Here is a 12,976-nt window from a genome sequence, read left to right as displayed (position 1 = left end):
ATTGAATATTCACGATCACCGACAAACTCTACAGGAAACCAAGTATTATCACAATGACATTCGGGGGATTGGCCACGTTGTTAGAACAATGAGAATTTCGTAGCCAGCGAAACCTCATTTTCCTGATATAATCACAATTATTATTATTATTATTATTATTGTTATTATTATTGGAGAATTCGGTTTGATGGTTCGACCGCTGGTACTATCATTATGATCATGATTATAATTATCATAATTGTTCGACGGGTACGATTATTATATTATCTAACGAAGCGTCATAATGTGACGAATCATCTAAAATAACTAGTGGTTTGGTCAAGTGCAGAGTTAGTTATTGGACAATCGTATGCAGTTGTTTCTGCCGATATTGTTTCAATAGTTTATATATATATATATGTGTATGTACAAAGTATGTATGTAGTATACATAAGGAATTTAATTTGCACATGGTGGTCAACATACAGGGGATTACCATACACGAATGTTGCTAAACTCAGGAGCCCGTGAGAGGGTAACATTGAAATGACAATCCGGTCCGATCGTCGTTACATGTTCACTCAAGAACGGTGGATCTGACCCAATTAACGAGCTTCACCAGTAACCTCTCACTTGGATCGTCTCTATAATATATCCATTGTGTCTTTGTAATACATGGGCATAAATGTCGGCAGTATTGTACTGTACTGCATTATATTTACGTATAATCAGACAGGTTGTCTGTTAATAAACCGTAAAAGCATGAGCTTAAATCCAGAAATAAGTGATCACAGAGTAGTCGTAAAAAAAAAAAATTCTCTTTTATTCGTTTTCTATTTTTAGCTCCGTTGTTGGGATAAACAAAACGAGATAGCGAGGTGAGCATTACAGATATAACACATGTCTTACAATTGTGGAAAACGGGAAACTGTGCATAACAACCGAGTGGGTATTCAAACAATGCCACATCACGCTTCACCTAACTCGTACATTTATACTATCGGTCAGTCCATCCACAGAGGGGATAAAGGGGATTGGGAAAGGGGGTAGAAGAGGGTGGGAGGGGGTAAAGTGAAACACCGGAATATATACTCGCGCATGCTGATATTCCATGACGCCTGATTACACCCGGTAACCATTGGTCAGTCACTGCTGCCTGGCCATTTGGCTTTGTTTTATCATTAGTTGAAGAGACGGGCGTTGTTGCTACTAGTTCTATATTGCTGTATTGCTACCGCTATTCCTCTTGTTGCTGGTTCCGTCGTTCCTACTGCCGTTGCAATGATGGGCTAGACTGAAAGGGCTGGAGTGGGATCAGGATGCGGCCTCACGCGTCATCAATCCACGTAAATTTCTAGCGTCACAACCGCAGATATTATAACCGCCGGTAAATTCCATCGCTGTCCGGAGATCGATTCTCGTTAATTAATGACATTTATCAAAGATTTTTTACCAGATTGACGAGCTTTTATTATTTTTTATTAATTAATTAAACTAATTGGCTTATGAAACCATTGAATGGTAAATTACGTGTATGTTATTCAATCCAATTTTATGATGTGCCATCAAATTTGTCGAAAAACAATTCACGTTATTATGATATTATTTAATAAAACCAGTATCACTTTTTTTGTTTTCATTATTTTTCATACATCCAATGGTCATACCGCTTTCATTGTCAGAGTTTTCAAAGTCTCATTTCATTCGAGATATTGCTTTGGAATTTTGTTACGGCTAATAAAACCTTACAGACAAAACTTTTTTTTTGTCGATCATTTTACATACACCGAACTTTTTTTAATTGACGAAAAAGTTTTTTAATAAAATTTTTCATTTGATATTTTTTATTTTTTTTTGTAACCAAGAATTCTGCACAGGAATTTTTTCAGCGAAAAATATGCTATCAGATATCAATCATGGATTTAATTGAGAGGGCTGCTATTCTTTGGGCGAAAAATTATTGAGTTATTTGAAGCTATTTGGCAATTAATTCCAGTGAATTTAAATACTATATGTGCACAGAGCATTGGGTCTGAAGCAATAAAATGCGAATTTTTTACAAAATAAATTAATTTTTTACGTGAAAAATATATTCATTAAATTCCAGTTTTCACTATAGAAAATTTAAAAAATTTCTCGGACCAAATTAATTGTTATGAAATTTTCCGACAGCAGATTTTATTGCAACAGGAATTTAATGAAATTAAAAAATTTAATTACTCAAAAACTCAATAAATCCAAAGTTATTTAATAAATTGTCAATAACCGCGATAAATAAATAAATTAAAATCAACGAGCCCAGGGATCTTGAAGCGATCAAAAACTTAAATGATAATCTAATCCTGATTGAATTTTAAGATCAATAAATCCAGTTCCATTCCATAATTAAACTTAAACAAATTTTTTTCCAAACTTTAAAACTTTTAAGACTTAAAATCCTCACTCTCTCAAGATTTATTCCAACCAATTAATTTTAATCTGGAGCGATCCTTAAATTACAAAAGAAATTCTCAACCCCGTGAGACATAAAAGTAAATTTTTGTGTATTTTATTAATCATTTGTAGCATCAGCCCAGAAATTTTTGATAGAGCGGGATCATAAATATGATTTACTCCGGTAAAATAAACCGTCTGGTTAATGCTGTGAGAAAGTGGTTCGGCCTTTCACTTGACCCCCATTACCGGGCATTAAAAAGTAAAACAAAAATCAACAATTATAAAGTGAACTGTGATATTTAATCGTCACTTGAGGTGAGAATAATGAGATAAAGATAGAATAAAGAAGAGGACTCGGGTAGCCAGAGTCTCTTCAGCCAAAGTAATCCATACTCTTTGTTTACCTCGCTCGAACAAACTTATGTGCCGTGAACCGTTAAGTCGTTAAGCACCCTACCACTACGGACAAGTTCTTTGACCTGGAGGGCGCTGGTCTGCTATCGTTTTCTCTAAAACGGATTCACCGAGCTCTTTATTATTTTTTTTATCATTTTATTATTATTTTTATTGTCTCTCTCTCTCTTTCGCGCTTCCTTTTTAAATCTATACATTTATAAAAATCGACAGCGCTTCTTTTCTTCAGCTAGATTTGTAGATCCGTATGCTGGATCCGGAAACGGCGCCCTCGTTCTCCGGATCGTGTTGTAACGGATCTGGCCGGTTGGAATCCCGCTACAAGTCATAAATTTTAAACCTCACAACCCACTATTTTTTTATTTTTCATCTTCCACTTTTATATTTTTATTTTATACATAAAATATTTTTCATTATCCGTAATAGAGCAGTCAAAGTTGTGGACAAAGGACTAAAAATGTTTACTATAAATCCCAAAGAACCCTGGACTTTTGTGTACGTATTTTTCTTCTCGATAGCTCGCCTAATAGGAGCTACCACATGAGATTTTGTTCAAAGAGCTTCTGAAAATTTTATCATTTTTTTATTCTTTTAGTTTCCGTTCACTTTTTTCGAGCTTACTGAGTAACTAGCAATCGCTCGTGTCCTTTTGCAAAAAATTTATATATAAATATATATGTGAAAGTGTATAAAAGTACGCCCGGGTCAAAAAATTAGATCTGTTTTAAAATAAATGATAAATTCAAATATTTTTTCATTAATTCAAGTTTATAAATCGTATTTATTTTATATAGGAATTTAATCTGTCTGTGTCCGTACACTGATAAAAAAGTTGACTTGATTCAAGAGCGAAAATCTTGAACCAAGAATAGAATTTTGAAGAAAATGATTTTCTTGAGTCAAGAGAAAAAATTCTTGAACCAAGAGAAATTTGCTTGAACCAAGAATAATTTCTTGGCTCAAGAATTTTTCCTCTTAACTCAAGAAAATTATTTTCTTCAAAATGGTATTCTTGGTTCAAGATTTTTTCTCTTGAATCAAGTCAACTTTTTTATCAGTGTACTAGTCATTATCCAGGCCAATATCAGACTTATTTTCGTATGATATTTAGTCTGTTTTAAATCGAGTTTAGACTAAAAACAGACTTTTGTATTACAATTATTGGTCTGTGTTCAATTGTTTTTAAGGACAAAAACGGGACTTTTTATAAACAAATAATAATAATAATAAACTAGATTTATAAATTTATTTTAATTTTCTTGGTATTTGAAACATGCTAATGCGCATCCGTAATGCACTAGAATTTCGATGTTTTCTATTGCCAAAATATTTTCGATTTTATCCAGTAAATAAGAAAAATTTCTTGACATTTTCAGAGTTATTTTATCACTTTTATTCAATGCTATAAATATTCAGTCAAGACAACTAAAAATTAAGCTGTCAAACTTTCATTAAATGCCGACATTTTTAAACGAAAGATACTAAATAAATAGTAAACAAAGCATAATCAATTCTGTAACTAAATATTTTGTTCATAAATATTGCCCATAAATAAAAATTTTATAAGTCCATGATTTAATCTAGTTTTGTCCTTGCAAATTTTCAGAACTAAAATTTTTTTAGTTCAAGAATTAATCTAGTTTTGTCTGCCTGTAACGCAATTGTTTTTTAAAACAACAGGTCGAAAACATTTTAACATTTTTGTAAAAGATCAAAAACAGATCAAATAGTCCAATAAGACTAAAATCAGATCAAATTTTTCGGTCCGGGTAGTTCAAAAACAGACTAAAATTTTTATAGAAGTTCAATAACAGACCAAATAGTCCAAATACAGTACAGTTAGACTACAATCAGATCAAATTTTTCGACCCGGGGTTAGGACCACAAGAACTTTTTAAATCTACTGGTAATCCCCATTGAGCCGTCGTAATTCTTTTTAATATTTTTTTCTTCTTTCATTTCTGTAAAGTAGCACTTGACCGCGTCAGTCTCTCCTCATTGTACGGTTTCCTTGATCGAAGTAATTTATTTTACTTTAATTTCATATTATTCGAGTCTTGTATTGTCTTGTAAGCTTAAATCAACAAATTTAATTCAGCTTATTAATTAGAATACCAGTCGAATAAATTGTTTTACTGACTAAAGCAAGCTATGTAATGCGTATTAGCGAGTGATGAATAGGATGAGTAGTGCAAGTCTTATTAAGGGCAGACTTGTAGTTCTCGAAAGCAAGATTTAATGAAATATAATCAAACAGACGTGCTCGTTAAAATAATTCAAATGCTGCCTCTAGTACTTTGTTAAATCTACAATCTATTACTTATTAAATAAATAAATATTTATGGTAGTGGAGCATAAATTAAATGTCTATTGTTAATTTTAGAGATAATAATTACGACTTTATTATTTTCTATAAAATAAATATTTATCTGGAAATTTTTTTTTGGCGGTTTAAAAATTTATACTATAAAAATTTGAATGTAATTTAAATATATAATATCTAGCGAGTTTTTATTTTTTGGCAAATGAATTTTTTTCGCCTAAATTAATTATCAGTGCGCATAAATTATAAATAATAAATTTATTTTTATCGAAATTTATATTTCAGTAGAATTTATTTGATCGAGAGTAATAGAAAAAAAATTCAATCATTAAAATAAATTTTATAATTTAAATTGGATTTGTAAAATTAATTTTTTTTTACTGAAGACATTCAATTAATTTATCTTCATATATTTTATATCTTCAATTTCAATAATTAAAAAAAAACCGCTGATACTAAAAGTTTTTTTAATTTTAAGTATTCAATGAAGTCATGATATTTTAATTTAATCAAATATATGAAAATAAGTTTAAATTTTATCTCAGAAATTTCAAAAATATATTTCATAATATGACTCATTAAATATTTTGGTTTATTATTTATTCAAAAATTAAAATTTATTTCCATTTGTAATTAATGTTCATATATATTTAAATTAATAATTCAAAGTATATGAGAAATTTAAAGTCACGAGCCATCTCGCGGAAGATTTGATATTAAATATATTTAGTAGACTATAATAATAATTATGAATAAAATTAATATCTATAAATTATAAGAAAAAAATCACTGTTCTGTTTAACAAAAAAAATGGTTTTTAATTAAAAAAAATCCAGGGCTTTGTTCGTAATACAGATTTAATTTTTTAGAATATTAATGTGGAATATTACCGTGGAAAATGTGCCGTAGTTTTATTTGATATTTATGTTTTAAAATAAAAATGAGTGTTCACGTCAAACGAGAACGGTATAAAAATGAAAACGAATTATTCATGGCCGTTGAGCATTTGAAAGCTTAATTATTGGTTACAAACGTCCGGTTCCATTGTGTATACCTTTCTCTCATTGATTCCTCTTTCTCTCCTTGTCTCTCTCTCATACCGTTCAAATTCCAATTTGTCGATGAATAATTATAGCAGACATCGCATGGGGTTCGCAACGTAGATATTCAGTAATTGGTTCCTAATTAAGGCGCTTGACCCACTTCTGTAACCCACCATTAACCGCAATTGATCACTCACTCAGACCACTCACTTTTTCTTGTATTCCACCAGAGCTTTTTATCCTCTGACTCAACCTCCAAAGTTTTGTTACTCAACTTTACTTTTTAATTTTGTTGGTTCCCCTTTTTTTTTTTACCAAAAACTTGTAAAATTCGAGGAATTTTTAATTTGTATTAACCAGCGTACAAAACTTTTCCGCGATTTAATTTAAAAAAAAACAATCCGGAATAAATTGACTCTTGTTTAGATGTTAAACGAATAAAGTAAGTAAAGTTTAGTTTGTAAAATAGCAAGGGCGTTGTTTTACTCTTCTCTTAACATATATATGAATATATAGTTAAGGTGAGAAGGTGAAAGAGAAATAAGGTGAGAATAGCTAAACGATGAAAGTACGGGCGTGTCTAATTTGTATAAAATTTGTCTTTCCTCGGACTGACTTAAGTACTGTTCTTTCGTGTGCTGCGGCACACGCCAAGCAAACTTAATTTAACTTTAAAAGTTAACTTACCAAGCAAACCCAAACCAACTCAGGCTAGTTTAGGCCACACTAAACACACTTGCACTTCAAACAAACTCAAAATTTGTTCACACTTTTGATGTGCGTTCAACGTTTTCGTAATTGTGTATAGTAAATCCATGAGTAAATATCCCGTTGCCAGAACCATGAGGGTGTAGCACACACACATACACACACGCACACACATACTTACACATGTTCATATATAATTTATACATACATGCAAACACATTGCAGAGAATGTATGCTAATTTATTGTAACTTATTTCAACTTTCACGTATCATTTCGTGATAGCATAGGGAATTTTAACAGAATATCAAATAGTTGACATATTAAACAGTAATTTTGATGGTATATATTCTAATTTAAATTAAAAATTCAAAAAGTATCAGTTCAAATTACAAATAAAATGTAAAGTACATCAAATACGAAACTTATTTCATTTTAGCTAAAAAACTATCACTAAATTATTGACGTAAAACCTCATTTACTATCCGGAGTCAAAATTTAAATCGTAGATTGAACGTAGTAGACGTTGAAAACGTAAATTCAACCTTTGAAGACGTAAATGGCCGTGAAAACGTATTAAAGACGTAGTTGTCATACGAAAACGTATTGAAAACGTAGATGACATACGAAAATGTAAATAAGACTTGCGTAATCGTAAATCGTAGATACAACCTTTCAAAACGTAAAATAAAAAAAATAAACCGTATCAAAAACATTTCATGTAAAAAAAAAAAACATGTCTAGTAGCCAGGAGATCACATACTCTACTGACAGCTGCTTTCTCGGGCTCCTTTGAGTCTTACAGACTACCAAGAATTTTTATTCTTGTCTCAGAGCTGCTAGGTAGTCTGTAAGACCCAAAGGAGCCCGAGAAAAAAGCTGTCAGTTGAGTTTTGTGGCGACCGTCTTTTTCATGCAATAATTTCTTGCGACAAAATTTCTCAGCAATAATTTCTCAAGGCATATTTTCTCACCACAAATATGAAGAAACAACAGCAGGTAAACAACAGCGAGAGTTTTTGTGTCGGATCAATTTTTGTTTGAGTAATTATTGCTGAGAAATTTTGCATGAGAAATTATTCCGGATTTCTAAAGGCAGGGAGCGGAGTTTTGTCCTACAAGACCCCAAAATATTTTTTTAAAGATCTGAGAATTTTTATTTTTGTCTCCCAAGCTGCTAGGTATATATATTAGGGTGATCCAAAAAATAAGAAACTTTTTTTTTTTTCTTCCAAACAGGTTCAAAAGTTTCATTTAGATAAAAAAAGACGCCTGTGAAAATTAGAGCTCTTAATATTAACATTAAGAGGTTCCTCATCGCACTTTTCTATTTCCCATAAGAATAACATGGGAAAAATTTTTTTTACGTCTTCTGATTTTTATAAGTAGCTGACGATGCGTCATAGGAATAAATGGCAGGCATGTTTTTGTATAGAATCGAATGCTCTACAAAAAAAGATTCTTATCATTTTTTGAGGAATCTATTTGTTCAAAAGTTATTTGAGGTTGAAGTCGAATTCATATTAAATTTTGAGATTTTCTACTTTTCCGGCGAAACTATCAGACTTATTACAAAATATCAACGAACCTTTTTTGTAGACAATTTTATTCTCTAAAAGTTATTTCTAATAAAGTTTTTTCGAATTCCGCATTGTTTTCTAGTTATTTTAATTTTAATCTCAAGCTCTTAAAATCGATCAGAAGACTATTTTTTTTATGAGCATGTCATTAAAATTAAAATAACTAGAAAACAATGCGGAATTCGAAAAAACTTTATTAGAAATAATTTTTAGGGAATAAAATTGTCTACAAAAAAGGTCTGATGATATTTTGTAATAAGTCTGATAGTTTCGCCGGAAAAGTAGAAAATCTCAAAATTTAATATAAATTCGACTTCAACCTCAAATAACTTTTGAACAAATAGATTCCTCAAAAAATGATAAGAATCTTTTTTTGTAGAGCATTCAATTCCCTACAAAAATATGCCTGCCAATTATTCCTATGACGCATCGTTAGCTACTTATGAAAATCAGAAGACGTAAAAAAAATTTTTCCCATGTTATTCTTATGGGAAATAGAAAAGTGCGATGAGGAACCTCTTAATGTTAATATTAAGAGCTCTAATTTTTACAGGCGTCTTTTTTTATTTAAATGAAACTTTTGAACCTGTTTGGAAGAAAAAAAAAAAAATTTGTTATTTTTTGGATCACCCTAATATATATATCTATCTATCATATATTACAAGTACATAGTATAGCAATCACTTTTACTAGGGGTCACTAACAAGAAATCCCGGCGATTTTAGGTCGATTGGTCCAAAAATTCAGTGCAAAAATCTACTTTGATTTTTAAATTCCGTGATGCCTTTTAGTCGGGTCTTATATTTGTAGAGACAAAGACTAAAATAATTTATTACTTTGAATATATGACTCATCGAATGATTGAGATCTTCATTCAGACTGACGAGGGATGCTTTTACCCTCACCCTTTTCATATCTACCTTTTCTTTTCGCTTGTACGTCACCAGTCATTTTTCGTTGTTTATTTTAACTTTATAGATATGTATATATATATATAAAGAAAAAATTGACATTTCATTATAGTTTAAGTTAACATATTTATCTAGGAAGCCACTTGAAGACTGTATCAAGATTAAAATTTCTGCGAGATTTTTTCTGACCTGATTTAATTTTAAAAAAATATAGAGTAATTAAATATGAAACTATAGAGGAAATTTTTTATATAAGCCTTGAGTCTATTTAAAAGATGTAAATTATTGAATAGAAGCACTCGTGTCCTGAAGCAGGTTAGAAAAAAGGTGTAAGAGCTATTCATAAACGCTTATTTCCTCGCTGCGTCTCCACTCAACCTACTTGCGTTAGAGGGTATAATCGGAGAGCATGACTACGTTGACGATGGTAACGGCGACGACGACGACGAGTCTCGTCGACCACCCGGCTAGAGTGTGCGAGGTAAAAGCTCAAATAGACCGTTTAACTGCACCCGTGTGGCTTTGTGTGAGTACCAGCAGGTAACTTTCGAGTGGCGTATACACGGTGCCAAAGAAAGCGCGACTAGGAAAATGAGCGTTTTGAAGGATGCCGGAGAGACGGAAAAATGAAAAATAATAAAAATAAAAATAAAAATAAAAATAAGCATGAGCATAATCATCACAAGGGCTTGAGAAAATGCACACCAACTTGCTTATCATGTATATTACACACAAAGTTAATTCTTTGAATAAAGAAAAGAGCAGTCTTATTTACGATAAGGCGCCGAAATAAAATTACACTCAATGGCTTTTCAACTTTTGCCAGCAGACTCAGTCCCAGTCCTTTGACTCGACTTGTGAATGACTAAGCCCAGGGATACTTCTCGTGGTTCTTCAACTTTACATCCGTATCCCAGAGTAAAACTCTCTGGGTTTTTGACCCGAGCTTTGTATCGCTTATATATACACATAATATATGTAGAGATAGACAATTCAGTAGTGTCGAGGTACACATTCCAACCAAGCCACTGTTCCGCAGTAGAGAGAATTTCCGACTTGACCTGGATAATAAGACTCAGTAGTTGACTCTGCTGAAAATCCCAGTGTCGTACTGGATAACCATGCGCGCATGTCGTGTCCCTCATGGATTTAGATTCTTTCTTGGTAATTGGTGGTCCATATCCAAAAGCCTTTTTATATCCGCGTATTTTTAAATTATTCAAAAAATAAATCTCGAAAAAGGAGCATAGAACATGTAAGTGTATTCTTGGAGTCTGAATAATTTATCAAGCTTTTTTTTCATGAAAAAAATAACATTGTATAAAGAGGTTTGATCACGGATGAACCTCAGCTTCGGGTAAATGTGTACAGACGAAGGGACGCGACCTTTAGCTTGACTAAGTTTTAGTTAGTTATACGATAAGCCGGCTCCTCTCCTTTCCGACGCTGTATTAGTGAATGTTGCGACAGAAAACGAGACCCCAGGGATGAAAAGCAGAAACTAAAGCGCCTCTGGCTATTGCAAAAATTTAAAGCGCAAGCTCGTCGGGAAAAAAAATTAACGAACGAGGTGAGCGTTGAGGAGAAGGAAATAAAGATAAAAAACAAAAAAAAATAGACCAAGACCAAGACCAAGACCAAGATGATGAAGAAGAAGAAAGGATAAGTAGAGATGCATTAAGTTGGTACAAGCTTGTTCATTCTCTAGAGAGATTCATCGCAAGGAAGCAGGATCTATTAATTCGTAAGAGCGACATGGTATTCGTACGAATTTCACGACATACAGATCTCGAGTTAAACTTCATGAAAAGTAATGCTCATGAAGAAAACTAATTATTCTGAGGTATAACTGGATGATCTTGTTCAACAAACTATGAGTCTGCTTTCTTCTGATACTTATACTCATACTTATACTGCTACTGCAACTTAAACTTCTAGCTCAACTTGTTCTTGATTCAATCAAGATATGCACCTTGTTCTAATTATCGTATTGCAATTAAAATGCCAGCAGCATCATGTAGCTGTATTTCATTGCTGGGTATATAGAGTGCTAGGCAGTTGCCACTGTGACTATAACTATCCTCCAGGATCTATAGACGTCCATATACATATATATATATATAACGTCTAGGCAGGATTTTGAGAATAGAACAGACAATGAAATAGGGGTGGAGATAACTTGGCAAACGTGGAACCCTGGTGAAATCGGGCACGCTCGTTGGAGTAAACTTAATTACGGTGTGGTGCTTGCGACCTAACATTTGGCAACAACTCTCTAAATCTTTTGAGGCAACAGTAGCATCCCCTTTGCTTGTCGTTCAAGCTACACCGACTCCACTTCCTCTGTATCGTCTTCTCGACACTATTTGTTCGCGCATGTCTCCCAGATTATCCATCTCTTGATAGTAAAAAACAAATATTTTCTTGTTCCATAGAAAAAAAAAAAATACTGCAGCGCATTAAATTTATCTATATAATATTTTTTAAGTATCTGAGAATATTTTTAAGTACATGAAGAAAAAATAATCCAAGCGTTAGCTGCGTCGGGAGGGTGATAAAAATAGAAAATTTAAAATGAAAAAGGTCGTCACGTAAAAAAGTCGGGAAAAGTAATTGTGTTTGAGTGTAAAGCTGACTTCTTATCAACATGGAACGTCAACAAAATGATACTTTGATGTCGCAGTGATATATATAAATATGTATATAGCTGTTGCACGTATTGCATTTACGTCTTGGAGATGAATAGAGAGTAAAAAATAAAAAATATTAAAATAGTGATGAAAACACGTTCGCAATGTCGTATAGTATCAAAAACGCGTATATACTTAAACTATTCTCCGGGCACGTTATCTCAATACTAAAGTTGTTTTATTCCATTTTCGCTGTGCGCAAAGTGGTTTCAGATAGTATTAAAGGCTAGATCTCAGCATCAGCTTGAGTAACGACCACTAAACGTATTTTACTTGCTATTGTAGATAACTTTGTTCTCCGGTACACTCTACAAGGCACAATGTCGATAAACGACGATTATTTAAACTAGTTTTAGGTTACTGCTCGCTGGTTGCTGGTTACTAGCTTACAGATTTTATGTTGTACATAATCTTAGGATGTTTATGGAAACTTAAATATTGAATTAAGAAGTTTGAGATGTTTGAAATTGTCTTAGAACATTTGCGCGGTGATAAAAACATACACAATTTTAGTTCTTTTTCCAGCGCATTAGTGCATGGAGAAATTATTCCTGTTTGAAATGTTATGGTGTCATAGTAAAGCTTAACTATTCGCTAAGAGTGTAAATGCAGCGCCAGACAAAATATCAACTACGGGAGGCTGTCAGAGTATGTTTTTATACGTATGTTAATAGCAAGAAACATAAAAATAAATAAATATTATAAATAATAGTAAAAAAAAAAGTTATAAAAAATATGTGACAGTTTTATAGTAATTGCAATTTTTAACTTCCCGCTAAGAAAATTGCAAATTTTCAAAAAAGGGAAGTTATTGGTTTCGGTCCGATTTTCGAAAATCGAGTTTTCATCAAATGTCGACGTTTTGAGGTCCTAGGAAACTATTCTGACTATTCC

At 32.2% G+C, this 12,976-nt stretch overlaps 1 protein-coding gene across 1 annotated transcript in view; it reads right to left on the bottom strand.

Annotated features, from left to right (window-relative positions):
• The window catches only part of LOC130670316 (neuroligin-4, Y-linked), a 150,216-nt gene that overhangs the window by 71,166 nt on the left and 66,074 nt on the right, over positions 1-12,976 (bottom strand). The gene's annotated exons all lie outside the window — the stretch shown is intronic.

The sequence above is a fragment of the Microplitis mediator genome, chromosome 6 (genome assembly GCF_029852145.1).
Source record: "Microplitis mediator isolate UGA2020A chromosome 6, iyMicMedi2.1, whole genome shotgun sequence".
In the NCBI taxonomy this organism is placed as follows: domain Eukaryota; kingdom Metazoa; phylum Arthropoda; class Insecta; order Hymenoptera; family Braconidae; genus Microplitis; species Microplitis mediator.
The sequence above is the reverse complement of the archived record's forward strand: the minus strand, read 5'-3'. Positions and strand labels throughout refer to the sequence as shown.